The sequence below is a fragment of the Phoca vitulina genome, unplaced genomic scaffold, assembly GCF_004348235.1.
Source record: "Phoca vitulina isolate PV1807 unplaced genomic scaffold, GSC_HSeal_1.0 scaffold5, whole genome shotgun sequence".
In the NCBI taxonomy this organism is placed as follows: Eukaryota; Metazoa; Chordata; class Mammalia; order Carnivora; family Phocidae; genus Phoca; species Phoca vitulina.
In genome coordinates, this window is record NW_022589708.1 from 53,727,994 (window position 1) to 53,745,239 (window position 17,246).

General features: G+C 40.6%; 1 protein-coding gene across 10 annotated transcripts in view; it reads right to left on the bottom strand.

Moving 5' to 3' along the window:
• The window catches only part of ENOX1 (ecto-NOX disulfide-thiol exchanger 1), a 550,829-nt gene that overhangs the window by 428,383 nt on the left and 105,200 nt on the right, over positions 1–17,246 (bottom strand). The window lies entirely within an intron of this gene.

The window sequence follows — 17,246 nt, forward strand, 5'->3', positions numbered from 1 at the left end:
TGGGGTGGGAGGGATGGGGTGACTGGGTGATGGACACTGGGGAGGGTATGTGTTCTGGTAAGCGCTGTGAATTGTGCAAGACTGTTGAATCTCAGATCTGTACCTCTGAAACAAATAATGCAATAGATGTTAAGAAAGAAAAAAAGAAGAAGAATGTAGCAGGAGGGGAAGAATGAAGGGGGGGAAATCGGAGGGGGAGAAGAACCATGAGAGACGATGGACTCTGAAAAACAAACTGAGGGTTCTAGAGGGGAGGGGGGTGGGAGGATGGGTTAGCCTGGTGATGGGTATTGAGGAGGGCACGTTCTGCATGGAGCACTGGGTGTTATGCACAAACAATGAATCATGGAACACTGCATCTAAAACTAATGATGTAATGTATGGGGATTAACATAACAATAAAAAAATTTAAAAAAAATAAAATAAAATAAAATTAGTTTGTATTTATACCAATTGATTCATAACACGGTTTCAACTGTTACGTCATACTGGGTCCAGAAGTTAACTGCTTTCAGCTAAGTAATTATTTTGGACTCGGCTTCCACATCTGGAGATCAGCACTCTCCAACTGGTAGCTGGTCCTGACACACTGCTGTGCTATGAATGGGTTCCAAGTTTGCCATGCGGTATTGACACCCCCTTAGCCCCAGGGAACCTGGGGGCGCCTGGGGCACCTGGCACCTCTGGACAGGTGACAACTGGCCATCAGCTTTGCCAGAGTCCAAAGGCGTAGTACTCCCTGCTCGGCTGAGAGGCATTAAACATGTCCATGAACCCCCACTTTAACAGGTTGCTACAAAAGGCACCCCTGCCCTTCATGGAGAAGTGGCCCATGAAGCTGCTGAAAGAGCCTGGGGAGGGGGACCTGGTGGGCAAAGCTACAGATGGCAGCTCTCCAAATTCGCTCCACAAGGGTTTCTGATACCTCTTTCCATTTGGGGCTAATATGCTCTTTCATTGGCAACCAAGCCTCCTACGGGGTGCTTGCTCTAACATTGAACATACATTTTGCCAATCAGAGCTTTATCGTTATTTTTAATTACTTCATAGGAAAAAATTCAATGGGGACTATCAGAGTATTGCATTTATATAGTAACGAAAAGGATTAAAGCTGTTGATTTTTTAAAATTTTAACTTTTGTAAAATTTGGGATAGTGATGAAATGGCTTGAAATTTTTTTTGAATCACTACTTGCGTAGTATCAAACAATGACTAACAAAAATTTAGAGAATCATTAAAATCTTGATAAAGAAGTGTGTTTAGCTACTTTAGGCATATATGCAATATTTAAAAAGTAATGTTTATAAAAGCAAGCTCAGGTTTCTCATCAGAAAATCTGAAAAGAGGGGTGCTTGGGTGGTTCAGTCGGTTGAGCATCTGCCTTTGGCTTGGGTCATAATCCCTGGGTCCTGAGATTGGCCCCGCGTCGGGATCCCTGCTCAGTAGGGAGTCTGCTTCTCCCTCTCCTTCTGCGCCCCCTGCATGTGCTCTCTCTCTCTCTCTCTCTCTGTCAAATAAATAAATACAATCTTTAAAAAAAAAAAAAAAGAAAATCTGAAAAGATTCTATCTGGAAGTTTCATATCTATACAATATTCTCCAAATGGATGTCCCGAGCTTGCTACATTATTAAGTATTAGTTTCTATGTGTGCTATAATGAGGCAAAATTGATAACTGATTTAAATAACATGCTTATAGTACCACTTCTTGGTTTTTCCATTTCAGGTACTACCTATTGGTTTCCCAGTGAGAAAGATGAGGGTTAGCATTCTTCACACACATATACATGCCCCATGTCCCCATCCTCTCAGCATTCTACCACAATTTTGGTTACTTTAAACATCAATTTTTAGATCATTATAGCCATGCAGATACCATTAGTAGTTGAATCATGTAATACTCTATGATTACTTTTCCATTTCTTACCGTTTTGTCTTTCCTGGAGTTAATCACTGTTACATTTAATTTGGGTTATTTTCTTATGTACTTATCATGAGGTTATCCCCAAAGCTTCCCCAGACTTCCAACTCTCACCTTCACACACACACAGAAAGTGTTTTATCAGTTTCTCCATCTTGAGGAAGTCTCTCCTGAACCTCTCTCCCTACCCCAGCTTAGATCAGAGGATCAGTAGTCCCGTTGCACTCCTGGCTCTTGGGTTGGTCCTGTCTCTGGGATCCTGGGTATTTTGATTGGCTCACCCTGTCATTTACTGGAGCACATCATAATTTTGTAAATTTCATGAAAATGTATTGGCAATATCTTTTAATTGGAAATTCCTATCTTTGGTTGTGGAAAATTTTGTTAAATTATTTCTTTGACAATATTCTATCCTCTGTTTTCTATATTCATTCAATCTGGTGTTACTATTTTTGGACATTGGCCCTCATGGACCAATCCTACACATTTTCTAGCTTTATATTATTTTCTTTTCTTTTTCTTTTCACTCCACATTCTAGGAAATTTGCTTAAATTTGTCTCCTAACCCTTATAAATTCTATTCCTGTTTCATGGTTTTAATACGCACTTTACCCCTCTGAAGATACAGATGATTTCTTTTTTAAGATTTCTTCTTCCTGCAAAGGTTTGGTTTCCTCCAAGATGCTTTTTTAAATGTTTGCCTGTTTTAGTTTCTTTCTCTCCTAATACTTTTCTTTTTTTTCAAGATTTTATTTATTTATTTGACAGAGAGAGACACAGCGAGAGAGGGAACACAAGCAGGGGGAGTAGGAGAGGGAGAAGCAGGCTTCCCTGAGGAGCAGGGAGCCTGATGTGGGGCTCAATCCCAGGACCCTGGGATCATGACCTGAGCCGAAGGCAGACGCTTAACGACTGAGCCACCCAGGCGCCCCTCATAATACTTTTCTTAAATGTCTGATGATCCTTGGCCATGCGCTGATATTTAGAAGTGGGGAACTAGAAAGTCAACAGTGAGGTTGGAGGGGGTGCATTTTTGGTTTGGGGTTTATTGTAGGATTGTTGTAGTTAGGCCTCTTCTTTGGGGGAACCCTTGCTGTCAGTATTCTTGAGTTTTATTTTGAGGTCACACCCCCAGGGAGGTGTCCTGGAGCCTCCTTCAGGTAGGGTATCATCCTGGCTGCCCTCAGGCTAAGGAGCACAGAGAAGGTGGCTGTGTTTCTCAGGATTTGGGAAGTCAGTACAATCTCCCTGATTTCAAGGCTATATAATACCACTTTAAACTTCTTCTAATATCTGCCAATCCAGAAACCCATTTTATCATTTCTACAGAAAAAAAAAAAAAAATCTCCATTCCTCTGTTGGAGGGGAAGGGGGGCAGTTATCTGCTTGTAAACAGTTGCGGAGCAAATACTCTTAATGTTAACCCTATCTTCACTCTCATTTCCAAGGGGTTCTTTTTGCTGCAAATTCCTGAGCTTTTGCAGATTTCACTAGTGTAAACTGGGCTCCTTCTTCCTTTCTCCTCTGCCAGATTAAAATTCTGCTTTTTCAGGGCCACTCCTTAAGCTACCACTCAACCATCTGTATCCCAGATTCCCAAATGCTGTGGCTGTCGCCTTGTTTCTTTGTTCTTACAGGGATGTGCCTTAAAAAAAAAAAATCCCTTAAAAGTCATTTTAATGGAGTTTCAGGAAGGGTCAGGAACTAAATAAAACATGTACTCATCTTTAATCTGAAAACTATCAATCACGCTTCATCCTTTCACATTGAAATGGGCATTATTCAATTTTTCTTCCACATTAAGACAGTGAGGTCCAATGTTCAGGAGGAACAGGAAGTAGGGAAGATAGCAATCGGGGTTTAGGTGGAACTGAATCTGATGACTGCATGCTCTTGTAAGTGAATGTATCTCATTGTCCTAACAATGTGTCGGGCACTGTGGGAAATAAAAGTATGTCCCTATTTCAGAACAGCCTGAAGAATTCTCAAAAAGGTTAACTATTAAAGAGGTCCTTGAATTGATAATTAACCAAAATTAGAGTATTCAGAGGGAAAAGAGTATAATAGTCAGAGGCAAACCCAATGGAGGAAAACGGGCTAAAACTCAGCTTTGAAAAATAAATGTTAGAAACATTTCTTTTGTGGAGTTTGCATAATGTGTATTAGATATAAAGTGATCAATTGATTGAAGAATGAGACTTATTTTATGCAGACTAAGGTTGCTGACCTACAGAAAAAAAAAGAAACTCTTCTGCTTACAATACAGCTGCTTTAAGTCTTTATTCTGTATTTTTCACCATAATGGGTCATAAAAATTTGAAATAATTTTTTTAAAAATACTAGTTTAGTACACTGCAACCTTATGAAAAGAGATATACTAAAAAACATTATATTTTTTCAGTGATGTTCTGGTTTTGAAGTTACAGTCTTCTATAGAATAAAACAACATCATCATCATCATTATTATTATTGAAATAACTGCAGGTAAAACAACTTTGTTGTTGTGCACCTGCAACTCTCTAGTCCCTAACGCCATTTATCCCACTGACATAATTGTCTTTATAACACGGGTTCTGATAATGCACAATTTTAAGGAATATAACTATTGCCTGAGGCAGAACCGGCTCTTAATTGGATGCAGACAGCTAGGAGAGGAAGGACTCCAAGGAGAATATTGCACATGTTCAAAAACTAAGACAAATCTGTCCTCCCCATCGGATCTGGGTAGGAGGCGGTGGGAAGGGAAGTGTGGCTGAGAGGTGCATATGTCTGAATGCAGAAGCTTCCCAAAGCCATAGAGTGGGGAATGAACTCAGAAGTACAATGAGCCCAGCGGCACCTGGGTGGCTCAGTTGGTTAAGCATCCGACTCCTGGTTTTGGCTCAGGTCATGATCTCAGGGTTGTGAGACTGAGCCCGGTGTCAGGCTCCATGCTCAGCAGGGCATCTGCTTGCGATTCTCTCTCTCCCTCTCCTCCCGCCCCTTCCCCCACTCGTGCATGCATTCTCTCTCTCTAAAAAGTAAATAAATAAATCTTTAAAAAAAGAGAAAGAAGTACAATGAGGCTGTAACTTTGTAGACAAAGAGGAGACCCCGAACAAGGAGTAATTTCATCAAAATGAGGTTTCAAAAAATGTTATCTGCCAGTACATTATGGGGCAGAAAGTCTAGCCACAGAAAACAGCTCAGACCCGAAGTCATGCAGGGATCCCAGGTCACGTGAAGCTGGCCTGGATGGCTTGGCAGTAGAAATGTGAGAGACTCACTTCGGAGATCAATGAAATTGAGGGATCCACATTTACAGTACTGCAGATAGAGTCCAGCAAAAGGAAAGGACTGAATTAATACTGACAAAGGGGTTTACACTGAAGCTGTTTTTAAACTAAATACATGGCATCCTTTGGTTTTTAATTCAAGAAACATTTACTGAGTATCTACTATGTGCAAGGCATATAGCCTTTTCTCATCATTTGTCTCATTATCTTATAAGCCAAATGTAAAAAAAATCCAGTTAATTGATTTCACAGACTGATTGATGTTATTCTGTAAGAACAACAGATTGATTTTTTTATAGACAGCAATACTAATTCTTCCATTATGTCCTCCTCTTTCTGTGCACATGGTCCAATCGACTTTAGGGCCAACTCAATACAAAGGGCAGAAGAAAGGCATTAAGAGAACAAGGTCCATTAGACCCAATATTGCCTCAATTACTTTAATTCCATTATTCCTGTTCATATTACTTCTTTAATCAATATCTCCTTTCAGTTATTCATGTTTACCCTTTCAAAATCGCAAGTAATAGGATTATGGTCTTTTGAGCTCAGTAGCAACAGACTTTCATAAATATATTTCTGAATTTGTGATTGTCTCCAGATCTGCAACTGAGGAGTCTTAAATTGAATCAGGTCTTCCAGAGGCCCTCTCATATAAAGATGCAGAGCATCTTAATGCAATATAGGTGCTTTTACCTGTTAGGCCATTTGTCACTCCCTGTCAAGACCACTCACATATGGTTTAATGGCTTTCTAAGTTTCTTCTTCCCGTGTCTAAGCTCCAGGGTCATGTAACTAGTTTTCAGAATGGATCTCTTTTCTGTACATATTCCTGCTTTTCATTGCATGTAATCCCTCTACCTTCTACTGACAATTACTCTGCCCTGCAAGAGTTTCTTCTGGACATTACATTAACTGCCTCTTCCGTATGACAATTAATCAATCCCGCAGTTCCACCTCTGTAAGAGCCTTACAAATTAAAGGAACTCTGTTCCTCTCCATTCTTTTAACAAACATCAATGCAGTGCCTACTAGATGCAAAAAAGTTGCTCTTTTGGCTTGAACAGGATACATAACAGGCAGGTGACCCTTCCCTGCAACACGTGGTAGTCCTCCAAAAGTATTGCAAATAATGTGGGATTTAAAGAAGCATGTGAAATTGTGATGTGAAGAGTCCCTCAGAAGTTCTCCTAGAGTTCAGAGGGGGTAAAATTACTATGAGCAGAGAAAAGCTTCATAAAGGATATGAATTTGAGTGAGATCTTGAAGGATGGGAGGATTTTGAAAAGGGAAGCCAGGAAGAGAAAGGGACAAATTGTGTGTGAAAAGTAACACAGCAAATCTAGCTGGGGTCAATGATTTTCAGAGTAAATACAAGAGAGAAATGGCTGAGATCCTCAAGGGACAGGTAAGAAAGGCCTGACTTCCCCTGGGAAGCAATGAGACCAGGGAGGAGCTTGGCAGGACATAAACTCTTCTTAACGTAGCCTCATCACCACGCACACAATGAACTGAAGGCAACTGCAACTTGCAGACACGAGACAGGAAGGCAGGCTCGGCAACATGTAAGGGGACCTCCAAGATGTGATTCCTGCCTCCCTACCTAGCCCCACATCCTCTTTCCCACTTCCTGTTCCACCAACGCCCAAACGTCAAGGAGCACACACCCTACTCCGCATAGCTCGGCTCTGGTTGCCTGCCCTCTGTCTCCTTTGGTCTGTTCTCTCTCCACCACACTAGTGCATCTGGCAGTGTTCCACTCGTTCCAATCTCCAAATACTAACTTCTCTAGAAAGCACTTCCTGACTGCCCCACGCCAAGTCAGTGGCTCCTTTTCCCATGTGTAATGTATACCTACTGGGTACCTCCATCAGAGCAATGGTTTCTACAGGATCCTCTCCCAACTAAATTATAACACCCTTAATATTATCCCCAGAGCAAATACTGGCACATGTGGGAAGGACAATACATGAATGAATGAATTAATGAATGAAGTGAATAGTCGTATGAACAAACAAAAGAAAAAGAAGACTAGAAAGGGATAGCCATAGATGAAAAGGAAAAGAAAGTAAAAATATGAAAGAATGATAGAAACCGAAAAGCTTAGTAATAACTAAATGTAGGGTAAGCAGAACAAGGAGAACACCAAGCTTCTGAATTCTCTGCCAGAAGCCCAATGCTCTTCTTCATTGCTTTTACATTATCAGCTTAGAAACACTGAACATAAACTCATGGATTTAAAAGAAACAAAGAAGGAACCACCAGGAGACAGAGGCAAGGAAGAACCCAGACAGAACAAACACTAAGATTCCTATTTTAACTTACTCAGGTGCAAACATTTTCTGAGAAAGTCTGATAGATTCTTCATTCAAAGTATAATTTCGTTAATTAGAATAGTTTCCATGTATCATAAATACACTCTAATTTCAGAGGCATAAAAAAACTACCATGTTAACTATTAACTAAAGGGACACAGAAAATCATTTCCCCTTTGTAAAAATCAGAGTTTAACAATGAATATATTATTATCAATTCCATAAAACTCTTACATCTGAATTTTCAGAAATCTAAGATTAGTGAAATTAGAGAACACAAAATGGAAGTGTGGAAAAGACTAAGCAACAGTAAGTTAGTTTTTAGCTTTCAGGGCAACTGAGGTTTTATTTCTCATATATTTTCTCATTAGTAGTAGAGAAGTTTTGGTATACGTAAAATAACCTATTAAAATAGGATTTATTAGAATGTTATAATTGTACTAACACATACTTTAGAGTACACAAGATATTTAAGGAGAGTTTAATGACCAAAATGCAATTGCTCACTGAACTCTACATGTAATTGTCAAAGGCCTATTCCATTATCACTCAGACTTGATCACTGTATGACAGTATAAATTGGTTGTTTTAATTATTATTATTATTTTTTTTTATGTAGGCTCCACACCCAGCAGGGCCTGAACTCATGACCCTGAGATCGAGAGTCGGACGCCCAACCGACTGAAGCACCCAGGCACCCTGGTTCTTTTAATTTTAATGAAGCCCTGTAGACACTCTCACAAACCAAACAAGGAGAGCCACATGGTAAGTTATAGAAGGTCTCTAATCGAGGGTAGTAGTCTGTTGAACAAAATGGAAAAGAAAAGCAAGCAGTGGAGGCACCAGGATGAAGTTATACAACAGTATAGAGCATCTGGTGGAACCGTGCCTGCATGCATCACACACTCCACAAATATTTGTCATTTGATTTACCAATTTTCTTCGGACTAATGTCAGTGTGAAAAATGGTAAAATGAATTTTTATTTTCATTTTCATTTTCTACTGCCTGTCATCATCTTATAAATCCATGCTGTCTAGGCCAATGCTATCACTTGGCCATGGCACAGGCGGCAGCCCCACCCCCAGGAACATGAAAGCCTCCATGGGATTGAAAAGATCGTAAATAAATTATTCCTGCCCACCTGCTGTGCAGCTTTCTGGAGGGCCAGGGCCTGAGGCACTCAGTCACTCGTAGATCTTGGCCTGCCAACCTGTAGCTGAAGCGAATGCAAAGGCTCCTGAAGATGCTTAATTCACCCCCGGTGGGGGGGTTGGGGGAGGGAGGTATCCCTCCTGGCCTTTGACTTCTCTCAGCAGGAGGCTTCCTTTTGGTATAAAAAGATAATCCTTTCCTGGAAGTAAGGTAGACATGGCCCGAAAGCTCTACCCTTACAGGAAACGGGGGCTTTCTAAATAGACATCTCTAAAGAATGGGTCATTTAAATGCTCCCTAGAGACCAGGATGCTCATATTTGATCAACACTCAAATCTAAACACTCAAAAGAGAACTTCTAATAATTTTGAGCTAAGGAAGCATAGAGGGGGGAGATGACACAAGAGCAGATCTCAGGATAGCCTTCATGGATTAGTGCTAGGGAACAGAACGTTACATTTAATAAGTGCAAGGCAATGCGGCACGGAAGGAAGAATAGCCCGATTAAGTATGATTTAAATAGTATTGAATTAGCTGAAAAGATATCTTGATGTACTGATAGGGGCGGCATGTAAATTGGCAGTTCAGCCTGAAACAAGGAGGCACGACTTGCTCGCACAGAGGGCTCTATTCTATAAAAACTGCATTTTCTATTACTTTTAAAGGAAAAATCTTAGCACGTTCATGACGTTGTTTAACTTGGACCATCCTGAAAGTTAGAGTTCACTGAAGCCAAGGGTCAGCATAATACCTGTCCACCTCTGATCACTGCAGTTTATTTTTTCAACTTGATTTGACCAGGGTCATTATGGTCTTTGTCATTCACTCATTCAACCAATATTGAGCAACAGGCACTGTGCTAGTTTCTTTAAGGGGCACCAAAATGAATTCAGTCTCCTTTCTTAGATGGTGTGATGGATTTTGAAATGTGTACTCCAAAGGGATGTAAAGGCCTAATCTCTCATACATGTAAATATGACCTTATTTAGAAGTAGGGTCTTTTCAGATGGTCAACTTATGATGAAGTCATTAAAGTGGTCCCCAATCCAATGTGCAAAGTACCCTTATAAAAAGGGGAAATTTGAACAGAGAGACAGACACACATTTAAGGAAGACAATGTGAACACCCAGGGAGAAGGATGGCCATCTCTACGCCAGAAACAGTGAAGGCTATCAGAAGCTAGGAGAGAGGCATGGAAGAGATTCTCCCTCACAGCTCTTAGAAGAAACCAACCTCACCAACACCTGGATTTCACACTTCTGGCCTCCAGAACTGTGAGATGATAAGTGTCTGTTGTTTAAGCCATCCACTTTGTGATACTTTGGAATAGCCACCAGAGGAAACAAATGTAAATTGGGTCAGGAAAGAAGCGAGGCCAATGACAAAACGGCCAGTCAACAGAACTCTCTGAGTGGGTCTTTCTACAGATGCTTTGACCCAGTGAAAGTGGGCAGGTTCAGTCACCGGACCACAGATCACCACCTTCCACAGCAGTTCCATAAAGGCCATCAAAGAAAAAGATGATTTATAGCCTATATAAAGGCTGACCCAATGGGAACTGTTTAATCTGCTAAAAAGATGATTAGAAAGAAACAGAAGCAATAAAGGTTAATGGAAAATTAATCTTGGTGACCTATTTGGGCAAATCAAAGTTGTGGGACATGCATTTATTTAAAAGGAAAATGCAAAGAATATTTAGAACGGCAACTCCAGATAAGGGGACAGAGATAAGACTTTAATTAGAAGAGTTTCAATATTCACATATTTACATAAATGTTGAAAAGATAAAAGTCTTCTGATAGGGTCATAAAGATGAACAATTATAATAATTCTACATTAACTCTGCAGAAAATGGAAAGAGAGTTCCAGTGACTAGTCCTGTTTCCCCACTGGCTGTTTACAGAGGCCCTGTAGGTACTTTGCAGATGCTCCTCAAATGCAGGCTAGTTCACCGAGCTCACCTAGGACAGGCCCCCTGCACCCCAGGCATAAGTGAGTGAAACACACATGAGAGAATGATGTCAGTGGTATAATTAAGCTGAATCACCTCTCCTACAGCGACAAAAAACATGCCATTAGTCCTACTTGTCACTCCCTGGACACAGCATCCCTTTACCTGAGCATGGTGAGCTCTCTCTCTTCCATGTCTTACAGATATGATATTATGCTGGTTGCAAAGGACTTGTAAAATAAAGGCCATCTTGTTAGAAGAAACTCCAAACATCAGAATGAGAGAGCTGTTTGAACGTATGCAAGCAGATGCGAGGTTTCACTTGCAAAGTTTGAGCTGAACACTGCCCTTTCTTATTTCTAGCCATTCTACCTGACCGCCCTTGGAGAACGTCTCTGCATGGTGCTAACCTAGTAACAATCAATAAATGTGAAGGTCTTATCATAAACACAGCCCATGAACTGTCAATCTTCCAAAGAATATTTCTGCTTTGAAAGTAGTCCTTGTTGCCAAAGTAGCTACTTCAGGGCCAATGCTAGAGCCAGGGCCTCCCAAATCTAAGAAAGCCTAAATAAATAAAGCTGTATTTTAATTAAAGGCAGTACAACCTAAAGTATCATTCTAAAGCAGTTTGGGGGGCTGACCAGTATAGGATTAGCATGTTTTAAGTGTGGGAAAGACTTCTTGCAAATTTCTAAGATGAAATAACATTTACATACGTGTAAGTTTTCTCTCAGAAAATCTGTTGTGGTGCAAACTATAAAAATGCATCTAGACATTTTCATAAGATAAATCCCAACTTTATTTTCTAGAAGTATTTTAAAGTCCTATTATTCAAGCTGGATCCATGGACCAGCAACATCAGCATCACCAGGGAGCCTGAAATGCCACACCTGAGAACCTACCTGAGATCTACAGAAATGGAATCTGCATTTTACCAAGATCTTCAGGGGATTCCCATGCACATTAAAGTCTGAGAAGCATGCTTCTGAAGTGCATTATGCATCTGGTCTGTGATTACTAGAATCACAAGAAATAAGTTGCTTGAAACTTTTTAGACTGTCCTCTGGTGTCCAGGAGTTAATGAAATCATAATCTCTTTACTATAGTTGCAGTGAATCTGGGAACCTACTAAACTCCCCAGAAACCACTTCCTACTGCCTACATCAACTTTTCTTTTCCAAAACATGTATGAGAATTGTAAATTAATATCTAAAAGCATAGCATTAGTCTAGAAAGATTCTGTTTTATAGTCAAAAGACCAGCATCATAGGCCATTCATTCATTCTATAACCAGTTAATGAACATCTACTTAGGTGATCTATAATAACCAACATTGTGCAAAGAGCCCAAAGTCTACTGGAAGGACAGAGATTTCAACACTGAATTGTAGGTCTAATAGGGAAAGGTCAGCACAGAAAACCAGGCTGCAGAGGTGGGCACTGGTACACACTTGGAAAGCATCTGACCCAGACCTGGAAAACTGAAAAGGCTTCATGAGCTCAGCTTTGAAAAACAAAAAAAAAAGATGAAAGATTTTTCAAGAAGCAGTCCACCTATAGGCACAGTGAGTGTGGTGTTAGGGTTATGGCAAGTACACAGACCAACAATGAAAGAGTCAACTACCTCACTTAGAAAAAACATTGGATTGTGATTTTATAGGTTTTTTTCAACTGCTTTGAATATTTGTATGCATGAGCTATAAATGTGGCAGCCCTCAGGAACATTATTTCCCTTTCAACTCTCCTACCTGTAGACAAGGAGGAATGGCAAACATCAAATGCAAGAAGCACTAACTCAGAAGTCTGTGGAACACTGCAAGGGGACAGGGATGACAGAACTATGCCTCCACATCTGCTATTTGATCACAGAGTGTCAACGAAACCACAACCATCAATTCGGGGACCATAAAGAGAACTGCATTAAAGTTAATACAAAAGTCAGGAAAATGTCTTAGGCGAGGGACACTGGCTATTTGGCAGGTGCACCGCTGGGAGCAATTGAAGGCTCTCAGTGTGACCATGGAGTGCACACCCCTCTCTATGCCTATCTCTTCTCTGTGCATTTCAATAGTTCTTATCCTGTCTCCTTCCCCCTCACTTACTCTTGTGCATTTCTCTCATTCATTTTCCTTCTCCCCTAGTACCTCCAGGTGCCCTCTGGTCTCTAATTCAACTTTCATCTTTTTCCTTTCAATCTGCCTGCTTTTCCACACCTCCTTTTGTGAGAAGGAGATAAGGAACAGAGGCAAGGACAACCAAACATCTTTCTACTCTCTTCCCTTGATCTCTCTTCCCTTTGCTCCCCCAATATCCCCACACTTCTGTTCCCCTCTTCTACGCTCACTTTCCTTTCCTAGAGTGGATCTCCGTTATCAGTATGTGGCCAGTTCTCCAAAGCACAGAGCTTAGAAATGATAGAATTGCTGGCTTCCTCTACTGTTCCACTGTCATACTTGGAGTTCCCAGATTCTCCTAACCTGCCAGGTCAACAGTTGAGAAGAAAAAAAAAAAAAACACTTTAAAAATGTAGTAATTTAGCATTTTCTTAGTTTTAAAATGTAGAACAACTGTGGATTATCCAGCTGCTGTGCTGAATGGGTACAAAGCTATAAAATATACTAGGCAAAAGGGTTTCATTCTATCCCCGGTTCTCCTTAAGTGCACTCCCTCCAACCCACCATGAATCCAACCTTTTCATTACTCTTCTCCCTCTTTGTACAGATCCCCTAAATCCTCCTGGAATGACTGAAATGTGCCTCATTACCAGCCCAAGGAAGATGAATGACACAGGTCCGAGTTAACTGAGTGCTTCTTGACAAAGACACAGTGCAGCACACAAAAAGGCTCATTTAATGCCCCATCAGGAAGCCTTACAAGTTACAGCTTAATAAATATATGAAGATTATTGTAATACGGAAAATGTCTAGTACCGCTTCCCACATGAAATGCACTTACAGAGAGCTCTACAGAGCAGGCTGTTGATATGGCAATCTCACACATACTCCTCGAATTGCAGAAAAGCAATTTGGTCTTCTTTAGGCATTTCACTCTATTTTCAACCCCTGTGAACTATCGGCAAAACTTTGTAGACAAATCCCAGCCTTTTATCCCCGTCCCTAGATGTAACATACGCCCCTCACATATAGTATATGCTTCCAAAATATTTGATGAATGAATGAGTTAATTAAACAATCAACTGACCAATCAATGTAAGCCTAAAACACAACAGAATTAAGTAGCTGGAGGAAAACACTATCACACACTAAAGCACTTTGAAAAATTCCAAGGTTTTGGCATTGTCATCTCATCATATGGTCAACATAGGGTCTTGGATGTAACTCACTTCCAAGATGTAGTATAGAGAAGAGGGGCTGATTGTGTGGGGACACTGAGTTGTCCAATGTGACAACCAACATTCTAATAGCAAACAAGCAGATATAAACTCTAAAAAGTGGACAAATTTATTTAAAAAAAAAAACAAAAGTTAGCTTGGGATAAATTAGTGAATCCTTCCATGTGTTCCCATGATACACACCCTTTTACTACTGATGGTCTCATCACACCATTACCTCTCCTCAACAGTTTCTGTGTCACACTAGGGAGTGAAGACCTGGGCATAGCCCCCCAAGATTTTCTAGGCAAGCCAAGAAAGCTCCAGAATGGATTCACTATAGGCTGTGATCCTATCTTGGATAAGGGGAAGAGGAGACATGATAAGCTGAGCTATGTCTAAACAGAACCTAAAGATTCCCCATCTCCCTGGATTCACCTCAGAATGCAGGGACCACATTAGCAGTTCCCCAAAACAGGGACTGCCAGTCACTCCTTATCAATCAAATAGGAGTTAGAGGCAGAGCTGGCCTAGCCCGCAGTGGTAATTTGTTATATCTTGCTCTGAATCTCTTAATAGTTTCTTAAAAATATATTTCATTATATATAATCTACAGTGCTCCAGAAGCTGGAATTCACTTTCTTCAAATTAAAAACTGTAAGAGGAAAAAAAATATAAGAAGTTCTTTTTAACATTAACCCATTGACATCATCAGGCTGAGATGGTCACCCCTCCAGAAAAGAACTCCTCAGAAACCCATCTAATTTAATCACACAGGAAGAACCCCCTGTGCTAACTTTCAACTCCATTGCTCCCTCAGACTTGAATCAGTTTTAATAAATGCCCTGCACGCACGACTGAAAAGAAGGATTTGACCCCTTGAAAAAAAAAACTTTGACAGCTCTAGGACACATGTATTTTAATTTAAATCTGCCCCAGAGTAAAGCGTCTAAATGACTCATCAATGGAAAAAGAAAAAAAAAATTTTAAAACAATCCCTAGTTATTACTTACATTACTACCTCTGCATATCATGAGACCCAGATTTGTTACCATTCAACAAGCAGGATTTTCTAATAATAAGGAATTGAAGAAAAGATAGCATGTTTTAACTCTTTACCCCTTAAATTTCATTTTGAGTGTTCCAGCAATCTAGTTTCCTAGCTATATAAGAATCCCAGCTCTACAATTTCAGTCGTATCTATACAGTATGATAAGCACTTCCAGAAAGAAAAAAAAAATAGCTGTATTTGCCATCTGTACTCACTACCTTAAGTTCTACAGCTATGTTTCTGCACTGGGGCCTTAAGAACGGCAAAGAGAAGGGGGGAGGAATCTGATACCCGCCAAAGCATGTTCTGAGTGCCTTCTCCCCCTGTGACTCACGTGGTATCTTTTCAACATCAATTCTCTGTTCAGTTTCACTGGTACCTCGACATCTTTGGATTTCTTCTACTCTCATCTCAAGAAGCTAGCACCTTCGGGAATGATAAAAACAAAAACAAAAACAAAACTACTTCCTTCCACAATATTTGTGTACGTGTGTGTGTATACGTGTTCATCTGTCATATGATTTCCACATCTGAACTTAAGATCAAATAGTCGAATAGCGCATACCAAACAAGAGCTACAGAATGCAAACAGGTCAGTGAAGGGATACCCCTTGCCACCACTACCACTATGTCCCTGAAGGATAGAATCTGGAAAAGCTACTTCCCAGTCCCTTGATCCAGCCAAGCCCTCCATTAAACAGACCTTTCAGACAGAGGGGACTGGGTGAATGCCTCTGTAAGAGATCACCACATATTTTCATAGTTTACAAGGATAAAGCAATTACAGCTTTAGTCATTCATGAATAAAGCCTCTTTAACATTTTAATGAGAACATTAAACTCAGCTTCACTTGGTTTGGCCTCCCCAGAAAGTCTGTTAGCCTAAGAGAAAGTTTCTTTAAAAGCAGTAATGAAATTGCAGGCCTGTCTGTGCCCCACAGGGCATGACTGGGCCACAAACACTGGTGGCGTTATTTCCCTCCTGAACAAGCCTATATATTTTGATAAGACTACAGTTTGGGAAATGAGAGAAGGCATCTGAAGAAATACCCTCCTCTCCGCAGTATTTGTGTGCTTGTGTGTGCTTACTCATTTTATATCTGACTTGTCTCCTAATTCGCTTTTATGTTATACACAGCTTTGACTACAATGTGTGACTCAATAAATGTTCAATCATACTTTTCTGCTATTTTCCCTTAATCATTTTGTACTGGCTCTGTTCTCTCTTGCAATGTGACTGATTCCCACCAAGGCTACCAACTGCTGTTCTCCTGGAGACCCATTAAATTCAGCAGACAACCAAGAGAGCTTCAGAAGCCAAAGGTGAACAAGAAATCATTCTCAGACTCAGTGACTTAGCATGAATGTCTGCCTCTTCTCCTGAACAAAACCTGAAGCAGTGTAAGTGAAAGAGTTTGTCACCTTGAAAATTGAGCGGAAGAGACGAGTAAAGCCAAAGGGGCTCCATCTGCAGGTAATGCATGACATTTACTGAACACCTACTGCAGACTAAGAACTATTCTAGGTCCTGGGGGGTACAGTCAGGAATAAGGCAGACAAGACCTCCATTCCCACAGAGCTTAAGATCTAGCTGGAGAGACAGGTAGCAAACAAACAAACATCTTAGAAGGTAATAAGTGCTATGAAGAACATACAACAGGGTGATGTGATAAGACAGGCTAGTTAAATAGGCTGGACAGGAAAAGCCCCAGAAGAGCAAAAAGCTATAGCAAATCCCTGAGGTCATGAAAAGACATGGAGGAACCTTAAGTGCACGTTACTAAGTGAAAGAACATAATCTGTACAATTCCAACTGTGTGACATTCTGGAAAAGGCAAAACTCTGGTGGAGGTAGTAAAAAGATCAGTGGTTGCCAGGGGTTGGGGGAGAGGAAGGGATGAACAGGCAGAGCACAGAGGACTTGTACACAGTGAAACTATTCTGTACAACATTACATAATGGTAGGTATACGTCATTATCTAGTTGTCAAAAGCCATAAAATGTACAGCACTAAGAGTGAAGCCCGAATACAACTACAGGCTCTGGGTGATAACGACACATCAGTGTAGAAGCACCAACTGTAACAAATGCATTGCTCAGGTGTGGGATGTCCGTCGCGGAGAGGACTGTGCGTGTGGTGCGGTAGGGGACAGGAAATCTAGGAGAACTCTCTGACTTCCCGTTCAGTTTTGCTGTGAACCTAAAACTGCTCTAAAAAATAGTCTATTTTTAAAAATCCTTAAGGTA